The following is a 13,574-nucleotide window of genomic DNA, read 5'->3' as shown; positions in this document are numbered from 1 at the left end:
AGTTGGTTTGTGAGTGGTGGGTCCTTCAGTTTGTCGGATAACGGCGATACCGTTGAGGTGTGCGAGGTGGCCACTTGCAAATTGAAGGCCAGTTGAGCAGGCTTTTTTGAAGCTTGCTGCATTTGTGTGGATAAAAAGGTAATGTCAGAAGTGGGATTCCAACCCACGCACCTAGAAAGGGACCAGAATACAGCAACCTTCGGTAAGGCAAAGATTATAGTCCTTGAGTCTGGCACCTTATACCACTCGGCCAGCCTGACAACGGGCAGAGCAAGGTGAGAAAAATGTGCTCCAAATTCCGCACACTAACTGAGCAGCAGCACAATCGTTCATTTCACGAGCTCAGGACCTACAAAGCGCTTTACAGCCAATGAAGTATTTGTAAAGTGGAGGCACTGTTATAATGTAGAAAAGGCGCCAGCAAATTTGCGCACAGCAAGATCCCACAAACAGCAATATGATCATGACCAGATAATCCGGTTTTTTCAGTGATGTTGATATAGGAATAAATATTGAATGGAAGTTATAACTAGTTTGTTCCAACATGCATCTAATTACTGGTAGTGTCCTGTGGACATTTCGGTTCCTCCGACCTGTGTATTGCAAAATCGGTTATCGAGAATTTACCGTCGACGACTTTAATTTCCTTTATTCTAACCTTTCGCAAGGCAAATTCACAGCTCACTCACTCGTCATTGCTTTCAAAACGGGAGCAGCTTTCAGTGGTAGCGTGGCCGAGTGGTCTAAGGCGCTGGATTTAGGCTCCAATCTCTTCGGAGGCGTGGGTTCGAATCCCACCGCTGCCAGAATTTGTGGCGTGTAATATTTGCCAATTTTGGTGAGGGGAAAGCAAGTCGCTCTGTGAGCAGTGCCTTGAGTTTGTTGAATACCGTTGAGGTGTTTGACGTGGCCACTTGCAAATTGAAAGCATTTTGACGCTGGCTGCATTTGTGTGGGTAAAAATGACATGTCAGAGGTGGGAGTGCAACCCATGGCCCAAGAAAAGGACCAGAATTCGCCAACCTTTGATCAGGTAAGGATTAACAGTCCTTGATTCTGGCACCTTACTCCACTCAGCCATCCTGACAACTGGGCACAGCAGCTCCAGAAAAATGTGTTTCAACTTCACACAAACTCCCATTCATTCTTACTGCGTGTCTTATCAGGCAGTGCTAGTCATTAAGTTCATTATCTCTACAATTCAACCAATATTCATACGCACAGATATCTCCCAACAACTCGCATTTTCCAATCTAGCGGGTAACATCCTACAATTCTGCTTGCTCAGCCTGACAAAACATAAGCAGCAGAGCTGACGTTCAAACGCAAGCCCTTCAACAACAAAGCACAATCCAACAGTAGTTCCAAGCAGGACATTTCAGTCTCTCATTCGCGGGCTTTTTCAATTCACACAATACATTGATGTGGCAAGTGCTATTTGGAGTCCTGCGCCCCAGAAAGTCACCAGGATCTCCCAGCTCTGTGACGGGAAACAAGGTGCTCTGCAGCTATTGTGCCCTTGGCCTGAAGCATCAGTCTGAGCGTTGCCACCTGAAAGGCTCAGTCCACAAAGGCATCGATTGTGGCAACTTTTACGTGTTGGTGCCTGATTCGCTTGGCTCTGGCAAAATGTTAATGTCAGAAGTAACAGTGGAAGTCATTCTCTGAGTAACAGAGCACAATTCAGAAGCCTTTGTGTGGAAGAAGTCCCATTCTTTGACTCTGCTGCCCTGTTCTGAGAAACACCACCGGGGTTGAAAGCCACAGTACAAGAAAACAATGTGGAATTCAGCAACGCGGGAGGGTAACAATGTAATGCTCTGAGTGTGCTGCTTTTTCGTGTGGCAAAGGGTTGAAAGGAGAAGCGTGATTTGAAGCCTTATCCCCGAGAAGAGCGTGAGGTTGTGATAAGTTTAGAGAGGAAGAAAAGTTGGTTTGTGAGTGGTGGGTCCTTCAGTTTGTCGGATAACGGCGATACCGTTGAGGTGTGCGAGGTGGCCACTTGCAAATTGAAGGCCAGTTGAGCAGGCTTTTTTGAAGCTTGCTGCATTTGTGTGGATAAAAAGGTAATGTCAGAAGTGGGATTCCAACCCACGCACCTAGAAAGGGACCAGAATACAGCAACCTTCGGTAAGGCAAAGATTATAGTCCTTGAGTCTGGCACCTTATACCACTCGGCCAGCCTGACAACGGGCAGAGCAAGGTGAGAAAAATGTGCTCCAAATTCCGCACACTAACTGAGCAGCAGCACAATCGTTCATTTCACGAGCTCAGGACCTACAAAGCGCTTTACAGCCAATGAAGTATTTGTAAAGTGGAGGCACTGTTATAATGTAGAAAAGGCGCCAGCAAATTTGCGCACAGCAAGATCCCACAAACAGCAATATGATCATGACCAGATAATCCGTTTTTTTCAGTGATGTTGATATAGGAATAAATATTGAATGGAAGTTATAACTAGTTTGTTCCAACATGCATCTAATTACTGGTAGTGTCCTGTGGACATTTCGGTTCCTCCGACCTGTGTATTGCAAAATCGGTTATCGAGAATTTACCGTCGACGACTTTAATTTCCTTTATTCTAACCTTTCGCAAGGCAAATTCACAGCTCACTCACTCGTCATTGCTTTCAAAACGGGAGCAGCTTTCAGTGGTAGCGTGGCCGAGTGGTCTAAGGCGCTGGATTTAGGCTCCAATCTCTTCGGAGGCGTGGGTTCGAATCCCACCGCTGCCAGAATTTGTGGCGTGTAATATTTGCCAATTTTGGTGAGGGGAAAGCAAGTCGCTCTGTGAGCAGTGCCTTGAGTTTGTTGAATACCGTTGAGGTGTTTGACGTGGCCACTTGCAAATTGAAAGCCTTTTGACGCTGGCTGCATTTGTGTGGGTAAAAATGACATGTCAGAGGTGGGAGTGCAACCCATGGCCCAAGAAAAGGACCAGAATTCGCCAACCTTTGGTCAGGTAAGGATTAACAGTCCTTGATTCTGGCACCTTACTCCACTCAGCCATCCTGACAACTGGGCACAGCAGCTCCAGAAAAATGTGTTTCAACTTCACACAAACTCCCATTCATTCTTACTGCGTGTCTTATCAGGCAGTGCTAGTCATTAAGTTCATTATCTCTACAATTCAACCAATATTCATACGCACAGATATCTCCCAACAACTCGCATTTTCCAATCTAGCGGGTAACATCCTACAATTCTGCTTGCTCAGCCTGACAAAACATAAGCAGCAGAGCTGACGTTCAAACGCAAGCCCTTCAACAACAAAGCACAATCCAACAGTAGTTCCAAGCAGGACATTTCAGTCTCTCATTCGCGGGCTTTTTCAATTCACACAATACATTGATGTGGCAAGTGCTATTTGGAGTCCTGCGCCCCAGAAAGTCACCAGGATCTCCCAGCTCTGTGACGGGAAACAAGGTGCTCTGCAGCTATTGTGCCCTTGGCCTGAAGCATCAGTCTGAGCGTTGCCACCTGAAAGGCTCAGTCCACAAAGGCATCGATTGTGGCAACTTTTACGTGTTGGTGCCTGATTCGCTTGGCTCTGGCAAAATGTTAATGTCAGAAGTAACAGTGGAAGTCATTCTCTGAGTAACAGAGCACAATTCAGAAGCCTTTGTGTGGAAGAAGTCCCATTCTTTGACTCTGCTGCCCTGTTCTGAGAAACACCACCGGGGTTGAAAGCCACAGTACAAGAAAACAATGTGGAATTCAGCAACGCGGGAGGGTAACAATGTAATGCTCTGAGTGTGCTGCTTTTTCGTGTGGCAAAGGGTTGAAAGGAGAAGCGTGATTTGAAGCCTTATCCCCGAGAAGAGCGTGAGGTTGTGATAAGTTTAGAGAGGAAGAAAAGTTGGTTTGTGAGTGGTGGGTCCTTCAGTTTGTCGGATAACGGCGATACCGTTGAGGTGTGCGAGGTGGCCACTTGCAAATTGAAGGCCAGTTGAGCAGGCTTTTTTGAAGCTTGCTGCATTTGTGTGGATAAAAAGGTAATGTCAGAAGTGGGATTCCAACCCACGCACCTAGAAAGGGACCAGAATACAGCAACCTTCGGTAAGGCAAAGATTATAGTCCTTGAGTCTGGCACCTTATACCACTCGGCCAGCCTGACAACGGGCAGAGCAAGGTGAGAAAAATGTGCTCCAAATTCCGCACACTAACTGAGCAGCATCACAATCGTTCATTTCACGAGCTCAGGACCTCCCAAAGCGCTTTACAGCCAATGAAGTATTTGTAAAGTGGAGGCACTGTTATAATGTAGAAAAGGCGCCAGCAAATTTGCGCACAGCAAGATCCCACAAACAGCAATATGATCATGACCAGATAATCCGGTTTTTTCAGTGATGTTGATATAGGAATAAATATTGAATGGAAGTTATAACTAGTTTGTTCCAACATGCATCTAATTACTGGTAGTGTCCTGTGGACATTTCGGTTCCTCCGACCTGTGTATTGCAAAATCGGTTATCGAGAATTTACCGTCGACGACTTTAATTTCCTTTATTCTAACCTTTCGCAAGGCAAATTCACAGCTCACTCACTCGTCATTGCTTTCAAAACGGGAGCAGCTTTCAGTGGTAGCGTGGCCGAGTGGTCTAAGGCGCTGGATTTAGGCTCCAATCTCTTCGGAGGCGTGGGTTCGAATCCCACCGCTGCCAGAATTTGTGGCGTGTAATATTTGCCAATTTTGGTGAGGGGAAAGCAAGTCGCTCTGTGAGCAGTGCCTTGAGTTTGTTGAATACCGTTGAGGTGTTTGACGTGGCCACTTGCAAATTGAAAGCATTTTGACGCTGGCTGCATTTGTGTGGGTAAAAATGACATGTCAGAGGTGGGAGTGCAACCCATGGCCCAAGAAAAGGACCAGAATTCGCCAACCTTTGATCAGGTAAGGATTAACAGTCCTTGATTCTGGCACCTTACTCCACTCAGCCATCCTGACAACTGGGCACAGCAGCTCCAGAAAAATGTGTTTCAACTTCACACAAACTCCCATTCATTCTTACTGCGTGTCTTATCAGGCAGTGCTAGTCATTAAGTTCATTATCTCTACAATTCAACCAATATTCATACGCACAGATATCTCCCAACAACTCGCATTTTCCAATCTAGCGGGTAACATCCTACAATTCTGCTTGCTCAGCCTGACAAAACATAAGCAGCAGAGCTGACGTTCAAACGCAAGCCCTTCAACAACAAAGCACAATCCAACAGTAGTTCCAAGCAGGACATTTCAGTCTCTCATTCGCGGGCTTTTTCAATTCACACAATACATTGATGTGGCAAGTGCTATTTGGAGTCCTGCGCCCCAGAAAGTCACCAGGATCTCCCAGCTCTGTGACGGGAAACAAGGTGCTCTGCAGCTATTGTGCCCTTGGCCTGAAGCATCAGTCTGAGCGTTGCCACCTGAAAGGCTCAGTCCACAAAGGCATCGATTGTGGCAACTTTTACGTGTTGGTGCCTGATTCGCTTGGCTCTGGCAAAATGTTAATGTCAGAAGTAACAGTGGAAGTCATTCTCTGAGTAACAGAGCACAATTCAGAAGCCTTTGTGTGGAAGAAGTCCCATTCTTTGACTCTGCTGCCCTGTTCTGAGAAACACCACCGGGGTTGAAAGCCACAGTACAAGAAAACAATGTGGAATTCAGCAACGCGGGAGGGTAACAATGTAATGCTCTGAGTGTGCTGCTTTTTCGTGTGGCAAAGGGTTGAAAGGAGAAGCGTGATTTGAAGCCTTATCCCCGAGAAGAGCGTGAGGTTGTGATAAGTTTAGAGAGGAAGAAAAGTTGGTTTGTGAGTGGTGGGTCCTTCAGTTTGTCGGATAACGGCGATACCGTTGAGGTGTGCGAGGTGGCCACTTGCAAATTGAAGGCCAGTTGAGCAGGCTTTTTTGAAGCTTGCTGCATTTGTGTGGATAAAAAGGTAATGTCAGAAGTGGGATTCCAACCCACGCACCTAGAAAGGGACCAGAATACAGCAACCTTCGGTAAGGCAAAGATTATAGTCCTTGAGTCTGGCACCTTATACCACTCGGCCAGCCTGACAACGGGCAGAGCAAGGTGAGAAAAATGTGCTCCAAATTCCGCACACTAACTGAGCAGCATCACAATCGTTCATTTCACGAGCTCAGGACCTCCCAAAGCGCTTTACAGCCAATGAAGTATTTGTAAAGTGGAGGCACTGTTATAATGTAGAAAAGGCGCCAGCAAATTTGCGCACAGCAAGATCCCACAAACAGCAATATGATCATGACCAGATAATCCGGTTTTTTCAGTGATGTTGATATAGGAATAAATATTGAATGGAAGTTATAACTAGTTTGTTCCAACATGCATCTAATTACTGGTAGTGTCCTGTGGACATTTCGGTTCCTCCGACCTGTGTATTGCAAAATCGGTTATCGAGAATTTACCGTCGACGACTTTAATTTCCTTTATTCTAACCTTTCGCAAGGCAAATTCACAGCTCACTCACTCGTCATTGCTTTCAAAACGGGAGCAGCTTTCAGTGGTAGCGTGGCCGAGTGGTCTAAGGCGCTGGATTTAGGCTCCAATCTCTTCGGAGGCGTGGGTTCGAATCCCACCGCTGCCAGAATTTGTGGCGTGTAATATTTGCCAATTTTGGTGAGGGGAAAGCAAGTCGCTCTGTGAGCAGTGCCTTGAGTTTGTTGAATACCGTTGAGGTGTTTGACGTGGCCACTTGCAAATTGAAAGCATTTTGACGCTGGCTGCATTTGTGTGGGTAAAAATGACATGTCAGAGGTGGGAGTGCAACCCATGGCCCAAGAAAAGGACCAGAATTCGCCAACCTTTGATCAGGTAAGGATTAACAGTCCTTGATTCTGGCACCTTACTCCACTCAGCCATCCTGACAACTGGGCACAGCAGCTCCAGAAAAATGTGTTTCAACTTCACACAAACTCCCATTCATTCTTACTGCGTGTCTTATCAGGCAGTGCTAGTCATTAAGTTCATTATCTCTACAATTCAACCAATATTCATACGCACAGATATCTCCCAACAACTCGCATTTTCCAATCTAGCGGGTAACATCCTACAATTCTGCTTGCTCAGCCTGACAAAACATAAGCAGCAGAGCTGACGTTCAAACGCAAGCCCTTCAACAACAAAGCACAATCCAACAGTAGTTCCAAGCAGGACATTTCAGTCTCTCATTCGCGGGCTTTTTCAATTCACACAATACATTGATGTGGCAAGTGCTATTTGGAGTCCTGCGCCCCAGAAAGTCACCAGGATCTCCCAGCTCTGTGACGGGAAACAAGGTGCTCTGCAGCTATTGTGCCCTTGGCCTGAAGCATCAGTCTGAGCGTTGCCACCTGAAAGGCTCAGTCCACAAAGGCATCGATTGTGGCAACTTTTACGTGTTGGTGCCTGATTCGCTTGGCTCTGGCAAAATGTTAATGTCAGAAGTAACAGTGGAAGTCATTCTCTGAGTAACAGAGCACAATTCAGAAGCCTTTGTGTGGAAGAAGTCCCATTCTTTGACTCTGCTGCCCTGTTCTGAGAAACACCACCGGGGTTGAAAGCCACAGTACAAGAAAACAATGTGGAATTCAGCAACGCGGGAGGGTAACAATGTAATGCTCTGAGTGTGCTGCTTTTTCGTGTGGCAAAGGGTTGAAAGGAGAAGCGTGATTTGAAGCCTTATCCCCGAGAAGAGCGTGAGGTTGTGATAAGTTTAGAGAGGAAGAAAAGTTGGTTTGTGAGTGGTGGGTCCTTCAGTTTGTCGGATAACGGCGATACCGTTGAGGTGTGCGAGGTGGCCACTTGCAAATTGAAGGCCAGTTGAGCAGGCTTTTTTGAAGCTTGCTGCATTTGTGTGGATAAAAAGGTAATGTCAGAAGTGGGATTCCAACCCACGCACCTAGAAAGGGACCAGAATACAGCAACCTTCGGTAAGGCAAAGATTATAGTCCTTGAGTCTGGCACCTTATACCACTCGGCCAGCCTGACAACGGGCAGAGCAAGGTGAGAAAAATGTGCTCCAAATTCCGCACACTAACTGAGCAGCAGCACAATCGTTCATTTCACGAGCTCAGGACCTACAAAGCGCTTTACAGCCAATGAAGTATTTGTAAAGTGGAGGCACTGTTATAATGTAGAAAAGGCGCCAGCAAATTTGCGCACAGCAAGATCCCACAAACAGCAATATGATCATGACCAGATAATCCGTTTTTTTCAGTGATGTTGATATAGGAATAAATATTGAATGGAAGTTATAACTAGTTTGTTCCAACATGCATCTAATTACTGGTAGTGTCCTGTGGACATTTCGGTTCCTCCGACCTGTGTATTGCAAAATCGGTTATCGAGAATTTACCGTCGACGACTTTAATTTCCTTTATTCTAACCTTTCGCAAGGCAAATTCACAGCTCACTCACTCGTCATTGCTTTCAAAACGGGAGCAGCTTTCAGTGGTAGCGTGGCCGAGTGGTCTAAGGCGCTGGATTTAGGCTCCAATCTCTTCGGAGGCGTGGGTTCGAATCCCACCGCTGCCAGAATTTGTGGCGTGTAATATTTGCCAATTTTGGTGAGGGGAAAGCAAGTCGCTCTGTGAGCAGTGCCTTGAGTTTGTTGAATACCGTTGAGGTGTTTGACGTGGCCACTTGCAAATTGAAAGCCTTTTGACGCTGGCTGCATTTGTGTGGGTAAAAATGACATGTCAGAGGTGGGAGTGCAACCCATGGCCCAAGAAAAGGACCAGAATTCGCCAACCTTTGGTCAGGTAAGGATTAACAGTCCTTGATTCTGGCACCTTACTCCACTCAGCCATCCTGACAACTGGGCACAGCAGCTCCAGAAAAATGTGTTTCAACTTCACACAAACTCCCATTCATTCTTACTGCGTGTCTTATCAGGCAGTGCTAGTCATTAAGTTCATTATCTCTACAATTCAACCAATATTCATACGCACAGATATCTCCCAACAACTCGCATTTTCCAATCTAGCGGGTAACATCCTACAATTCTGCTTGCTCAGCCTGACAAAACATAAGCAGCAGAGCTGACGTTCAAACGCAAGCCCTTCAACAACAAAGCACAATCCAACAGTAGTTCCAAGCAGGACATTTCAGTCTCTCATTCGCGGGCTTTTTCAATTCACACAATACATTGATGTGGCAAGTGCTATTTGGAGTCCTGCGCCCCAGAAAGTCACCAGGATCTCCCAGCTCTGTGACGGGAAACAAGGTGCTCTGCAGCTATTGTGCCCTTGGCCTGAAGCATCAGTCTGAGCGTTGCCACCTGAAAGGCTCAGTCCACAAAGGCATCGATTGTGGCAACTTTTACGTGTTGGTGCCTGATTCGCTTGGCTCTGGCAAAATGTTAATGTCAGAAGTAACAGTGGAAGTCATTCTCTGAGTAACAGAGCACAATTCAGAAGCCTTTGTGTGGAAGAAGTCCCATTCTTTGACTCTGCTGCCCTGTTCTGAGAAACACCACCGGGGTTGAAAGCCACAGTACAAGAAAACAATGTGGAATTCAGCAACGCGGGAGGGTAACAATGTAATGCTCTGAGTGTGCTGCTTTTTCGTGTGGCAAAGGGTTGAAAGGAGAAGCGTGATTTGAAGCCTTATCCCCGAGAAGAGCGTGAGGTTGTGATAAGTTTAGAGAGGAAGAAAAGTTGGTTTGTGAGTGGTGGGTCCTTCAGTTTGTCGGATAACGGCGATACCGTTGAGGTGTGCGAGGTGGCCACTTGCAAATTGAAGGCCAGTTGAGCAGGCTTTTTTGAAGCTTGCTGCATTTGTGTGGATAAAAAGGTAATGTCAGAAGTGGGATTCCAACCCACGCACCTAGAAAGGGACCAGAATACAGCAACCTTCGGTAAGGCAAAGATTATAGTCCTTGAGTCTGGCACCTTATACCACTCGGCCAGCCTGACAACGGGCAGAGCAAGGTGAGAAAAATGTGCTCCAAATTCCGCACACTAACTGAGCAGCATCACAATCGTTCATTTCACGAGCTCAGGACCTCCCAAAGCGCTTTACAGCCAATGAAGTATTTGTAAAGTGGAGGCACTGTTATAATGTAGAAAAGGCGCCAGCAAATTTGCGCACAGCAAGATCCCACAAACAGCAATATGATCATGACCAGATAATCCGGTTTTTTCAGTGATGTTGATATAGGAATAAATATTGAATGGAAGTTATAACTAGTTTGTTCCAACATGCATCTAATTACTGGTAGTGTCCTGTGGACATTTCGGTTCCTCCGACCTGTGTATTGCAAAATCGGTTATCGAGAATTTACCGTCGACGACTTTAATTTCCTTTATTCTAACCTTTCGCAAGGCAAATTCACAGCTCACTCACTCGTCATTGCTTTCAAAACGGAAGCAGCTTTAAGTGGTAGCGTGGCCGAGTGGTCTAAGGTGCTGGATTTAGGCTCCAATCTCTTCGGAGGCGTGGGTTCGAATCCCACCGCTGCCAGAATTTGTGGCGTGTAATATTTGCCAATTTTGGTGAGGGGAAAGCAAGTCGCTCTGTGAGCAGTGCCTTGAGTTTGCTGAATACCGTTGAGGTGTTTGACGTGGCCACTTGCAAATTGAAAGCCTTTTGACGCTGGCTGCATTTGTGTGGGTAAAAATGACATGTCAGAGGTGGGAGTGCAACCCATGGCCCAAGAAAAGGACCAGAATTCGCCAACCTTTGGTCAGGTAAGGATTAACAGTCCTTGATTCTGGCACCTTACTCCACTCAGCCATCCTGACAACTGGGCACAGCAGCTCCAGAAAAATGTGTTTCAACTTCACACAAACTCCCATTCATTCTTACTGCGTGTCTTATCAGGCAGTGCTAGTCATTAAGTTCATTATCTCTACAATTCAACCAATATTCATACGCACAGATATCTCCCAACAACTCGCATTTTCCAATCTAGCGGGTAACATCCTACAATTCTGCTTGCTCAGCCTGACAAAACATAAGCAGCAGAGCTGACGTTCAAACGCAAGCCCTTCAACAACAAAGCACAATCCAACAGTAGTTCCAAGCAGGACATTTCAGTCTCTCATTCGCGGGCTTTTTCAATTCACACAATACATTGATGTGGCAAGTGCTATTTGGAGTCCTGCGCCCCAGAAAGTCACCAGGATCTCCCAGCTCTGTGACGGGAAACAAGGTGCTCTGCAGCTATTGTGCCCTTGGCCTGAAGCATCAGTCTGAGCGTTGCCACCTGAAAGGCTCAGTCCACAAAGGCATCGATTGTGGCAACTTTTACGTGTTGGTGCCTGATTCGCTTGGCTCTGGCAAAATGTTAATGTCAGAAGTAACAGTGGAAGTCATTCTCTGAGTAACAGAGCACAATTCAGAAGCCTTTGTGTGGAAGAAGTCCCATTCTTTGACTCTGCTGCCCTGTTCTGAGAAACACCACCGGGGTTGAAAGCCACAGTACAAGAAAACAATGTGGAATTCAGCAACGCGGGAGGGTAACAATGTAATGCTCTGAGTGTGCTGCTTTTTCGTGTGGCAAAGGGTTGAAAGGAGAAGCGTGATTTGAAGCCTTATCCCCGAGAAGAGCGTGAGGTTGTGATAAGTTTAGAGAGGAAGAAAAGTTGGTTTGTGAGTGGTGGGTCCTTCAGTTTGTCGGATAACGGCGATACCGTTGAGGTGTGCGAGGTGGCCACTTGCAAATTGAAGGCCAGTTGAGCAGGCTTTTTTGAAGCTTGCTGCATTTGTGTGGATAAAAAGGTAATGTCAGAAGTGGGATTCCAACCCACGCACCTAGAAAGGGACCAGAATACAGCAACCTTCGGTAAGGCAAAGATTATAGTCCTTGAGTCTGGCACCTTATACCACTCGGCCAGCCTGACAACGGGCAGAGCAAGGTGAGAAAAATGTGCTCCAAATTCCGCACACTAACTGAGCAGCATCACAATCGTTCATTTCACGAGCTCAGGACCTCCCAAAGCGCTTTACAGCCAATGAAGTATTTGTAAAGTGGAGGCACTGTTATAATGTAGAAAAGGCGCCAGCAAATTTGCGCACAGCAAGATCCCACAAACAGCAATATGATCATGACCAGATAATCCGGTTTTTTCAGTGATGTTGATATAGGAATAAATATTGAATGGAAGTTATAACTAGTTTGTTCCAACATGCATCTAATTACTGGTAGTGTCCTGTGGACATTTCGGTTCCTCCGACCTGTGTATTGCAAAATCGGTTATCGAGAATTTACCGTCGACGACTTTAATTTCCTTTATTCTAACCTTTCGCAAGGCAAATTCACAGCTCACTCACTCGTCATTGCTTTCAAAACGGAAGCAGCTTTAAGTGGTAGCGTGGCCGAGTGGTCTAAGGTGCTGGATTTAGGCTCCAATCTCTTCGGAGGCGTGGGTTCGAATCCCACCGCTGCCAGAATTTGTGGCGTGTAATATTTGCCAATTTTGGTGAGGGGAAAGCAAGTCGCTCTGTGAGCAGTGCCTTGAGTTTGCTGAATACCGTTGAGGTGTTTGACGTGGCCACTTGCAAATTGAAAGCCTTTTGACGCTGGCTGCATTTGTGTGGGTAAAAATGACATGTCAGAGGTGGGAGTGCAACCCATGGCCCAAGAAAAGGACCAGAATTCGCCAACCTTTGGTCAGGTAAGGATTAACAGTCCTTGATTCTGGCACCTTACTCCACTCAGCCATCCTGACAACTGGGCACAGCAGCTCCAGAAAAATGTGTTTCAACTTCACACAAACTCCCATTCATTCTTACTGCGTGTCTTATCAGGCAGTGCTAGTCATTAAGTTCATTATCTCTACAATTCAACCAATATTCATACGCACAGATATCTCCCAACAACTCGCATTTTCCAATCTAGCGGGTAACATCCTACAATTCTGCTTGCTCAGCCTGACAAAACATAAGCAGCAGAGCTGACGTTCAAACGCAAGCCCTTCAACAACAAAGCACAATCCAACAGTAGTTCCAAGCAGGACATTTCAGTCTCTCATTCGCGGGCTTTTTCAATTCACACAATACATTGATGTGGCAAGTGCTATTTGGAGTCCTGCGCCCCAGAAAGTCACCAGGATCTCCCAGCTCTGTGACGGGAAACAAGGTGCTCTGCAGCTATTGTGCCCTTGGCCTGAAGCATCAGTCTGAGCGTTGCCACCTGAAAGGCTCAGTCCACAAAGGCATCGATTGTGGCAACTTTTACGTGTTGGTGCCTGATTCGCTTGGCTCTGGCAAAATGTTAATGTCAGAAGTAACAGTGGAAGTCATTCTCTGAGTAACAGAGCACAATTCAGAAGCCTTTGTGTGGAAGAAGTCCCATTCTTTGACTCTGCTGCCCTGTTCTGAGAAACACCACCGGGGTTGAAAGCCACAGTACAAGAAAACAATGTGGAATTCAGCAACGCGGGAGGGTAACAATGTAATGCTCTGAGTGTGCTGCTTTTTCGTGTGGCAAAGGGTTGAAAGGAGAAGCGTGATTTGAAGCCTTATCCCCGAGAAGAGCGTGAGGTTGTGATAAGTTTAGAGAGGAAGAAAAGTTGGTTTGTGAGTGGTGGGTCCTTCAGTTTGTCGGATAACGGCGATACCGTTGAGGTGTGCGAGGTGGCCAC

The 13,574-nt window shown here is 46.3% G+C and overlaps 7 non-coding genes across 7 annotated transcripts; all 7 read left to right on the top strand.

The window, feature by feature from the left end:
- Nucleotides 1–724: 724 nt before the first annotated feature.
- Nucleotides 725–806, top strand: trnal-uag (transfer RNA leucine (anticodon UAG)). The gene has a single exon. It is a non-coding gene; the product is annotated as a tRNA-Leu (tRNA).
- A 1,846-nt stretch (nt 807–2,652) lies between these two features.
- trnal-uag (transfer RNA leucine (anticodon UAG)) lies at nt 2,653–2,734 on the top strand. The gene has a single exon. It is a non-coding gene; the product is annotated as a tRNA-Leu (tRNA).
- A 1,847-nt stretch (nt 2,735–4,581) lies between these two features.
- On the top strand, nt 4,582–4,663 carry trnal-uag (transfer RNA leucine (anticodon UAG)). The gene has a single exon. It is a non-coding gene; the product is annotated as a tRNA-Leu (tRNA).
- Nucleotides 4,664–6,510: 1,847 nt separating this feature from the next.
- Nucleotides 6,511–6,592, top strand: trnal-uag (transfer RNA leucine (anticodon UAG)). The gene has a single exon. It is a non-coding gene; the product is annotated as a tRNA-Leu (tRNA).
- A 1,846-nt stretch (nt 6,593–8,438) lies between these two features.
- trnal-uag (transfer RNA leucine (anticodon UAG)) lies at nt 8,439–8,520 on the top strand. Its single transcript has one exon. It is a non-coding gene; the product is annotated as a tRNA-Leu (tRNA).
- Nucleotides 8,521–10,367: 1,847 nt separating this feature from the next.
- trnal-uag (transfer RNA leucine (anticodon UAG)) lies at nt 10,368–10,449 on the top strand. The gene has a single exon. It is a non-coding gene; the product is annotated as a tRNA-Leu (tRNA).
- A 1,847-nt stretch (nt 10,450–12,296) lies between these two features.
- Nucleotides 12,297–12,378, top strand: trnal-uag (transfer RNA leucine (anticodon UAG)). Its single transcript has one exon. It is a non-coding gene; the product is annotated as a tRNA-Leu (tRNA).
- Nucleotides 12,379–13,574: the final 1,196 nt, after the last annotated feature.

The sequence above is a fragment of the Pristiophorus japonicus genome, chromosome 8, assembly GCF_044704955.1.
Source record: "Pristiophorus japonicus isolate sPriJap1 chromosome 8, sPriJap1.hap1, whole genome shotgun sequence".
In the NCBI taxonomy this organism is placed as follows: domain Eukaryota; kingdom Metazoa; phylum Chordata; class Chondrichthyes; family Pristiophoridae; genus Pristiophorus; species Pristiophorus japonicus.
Note: the sequence above shows the minus strand (reverse complement) of the source record. Positions and strands in the feature narration are given on the sequence as shown.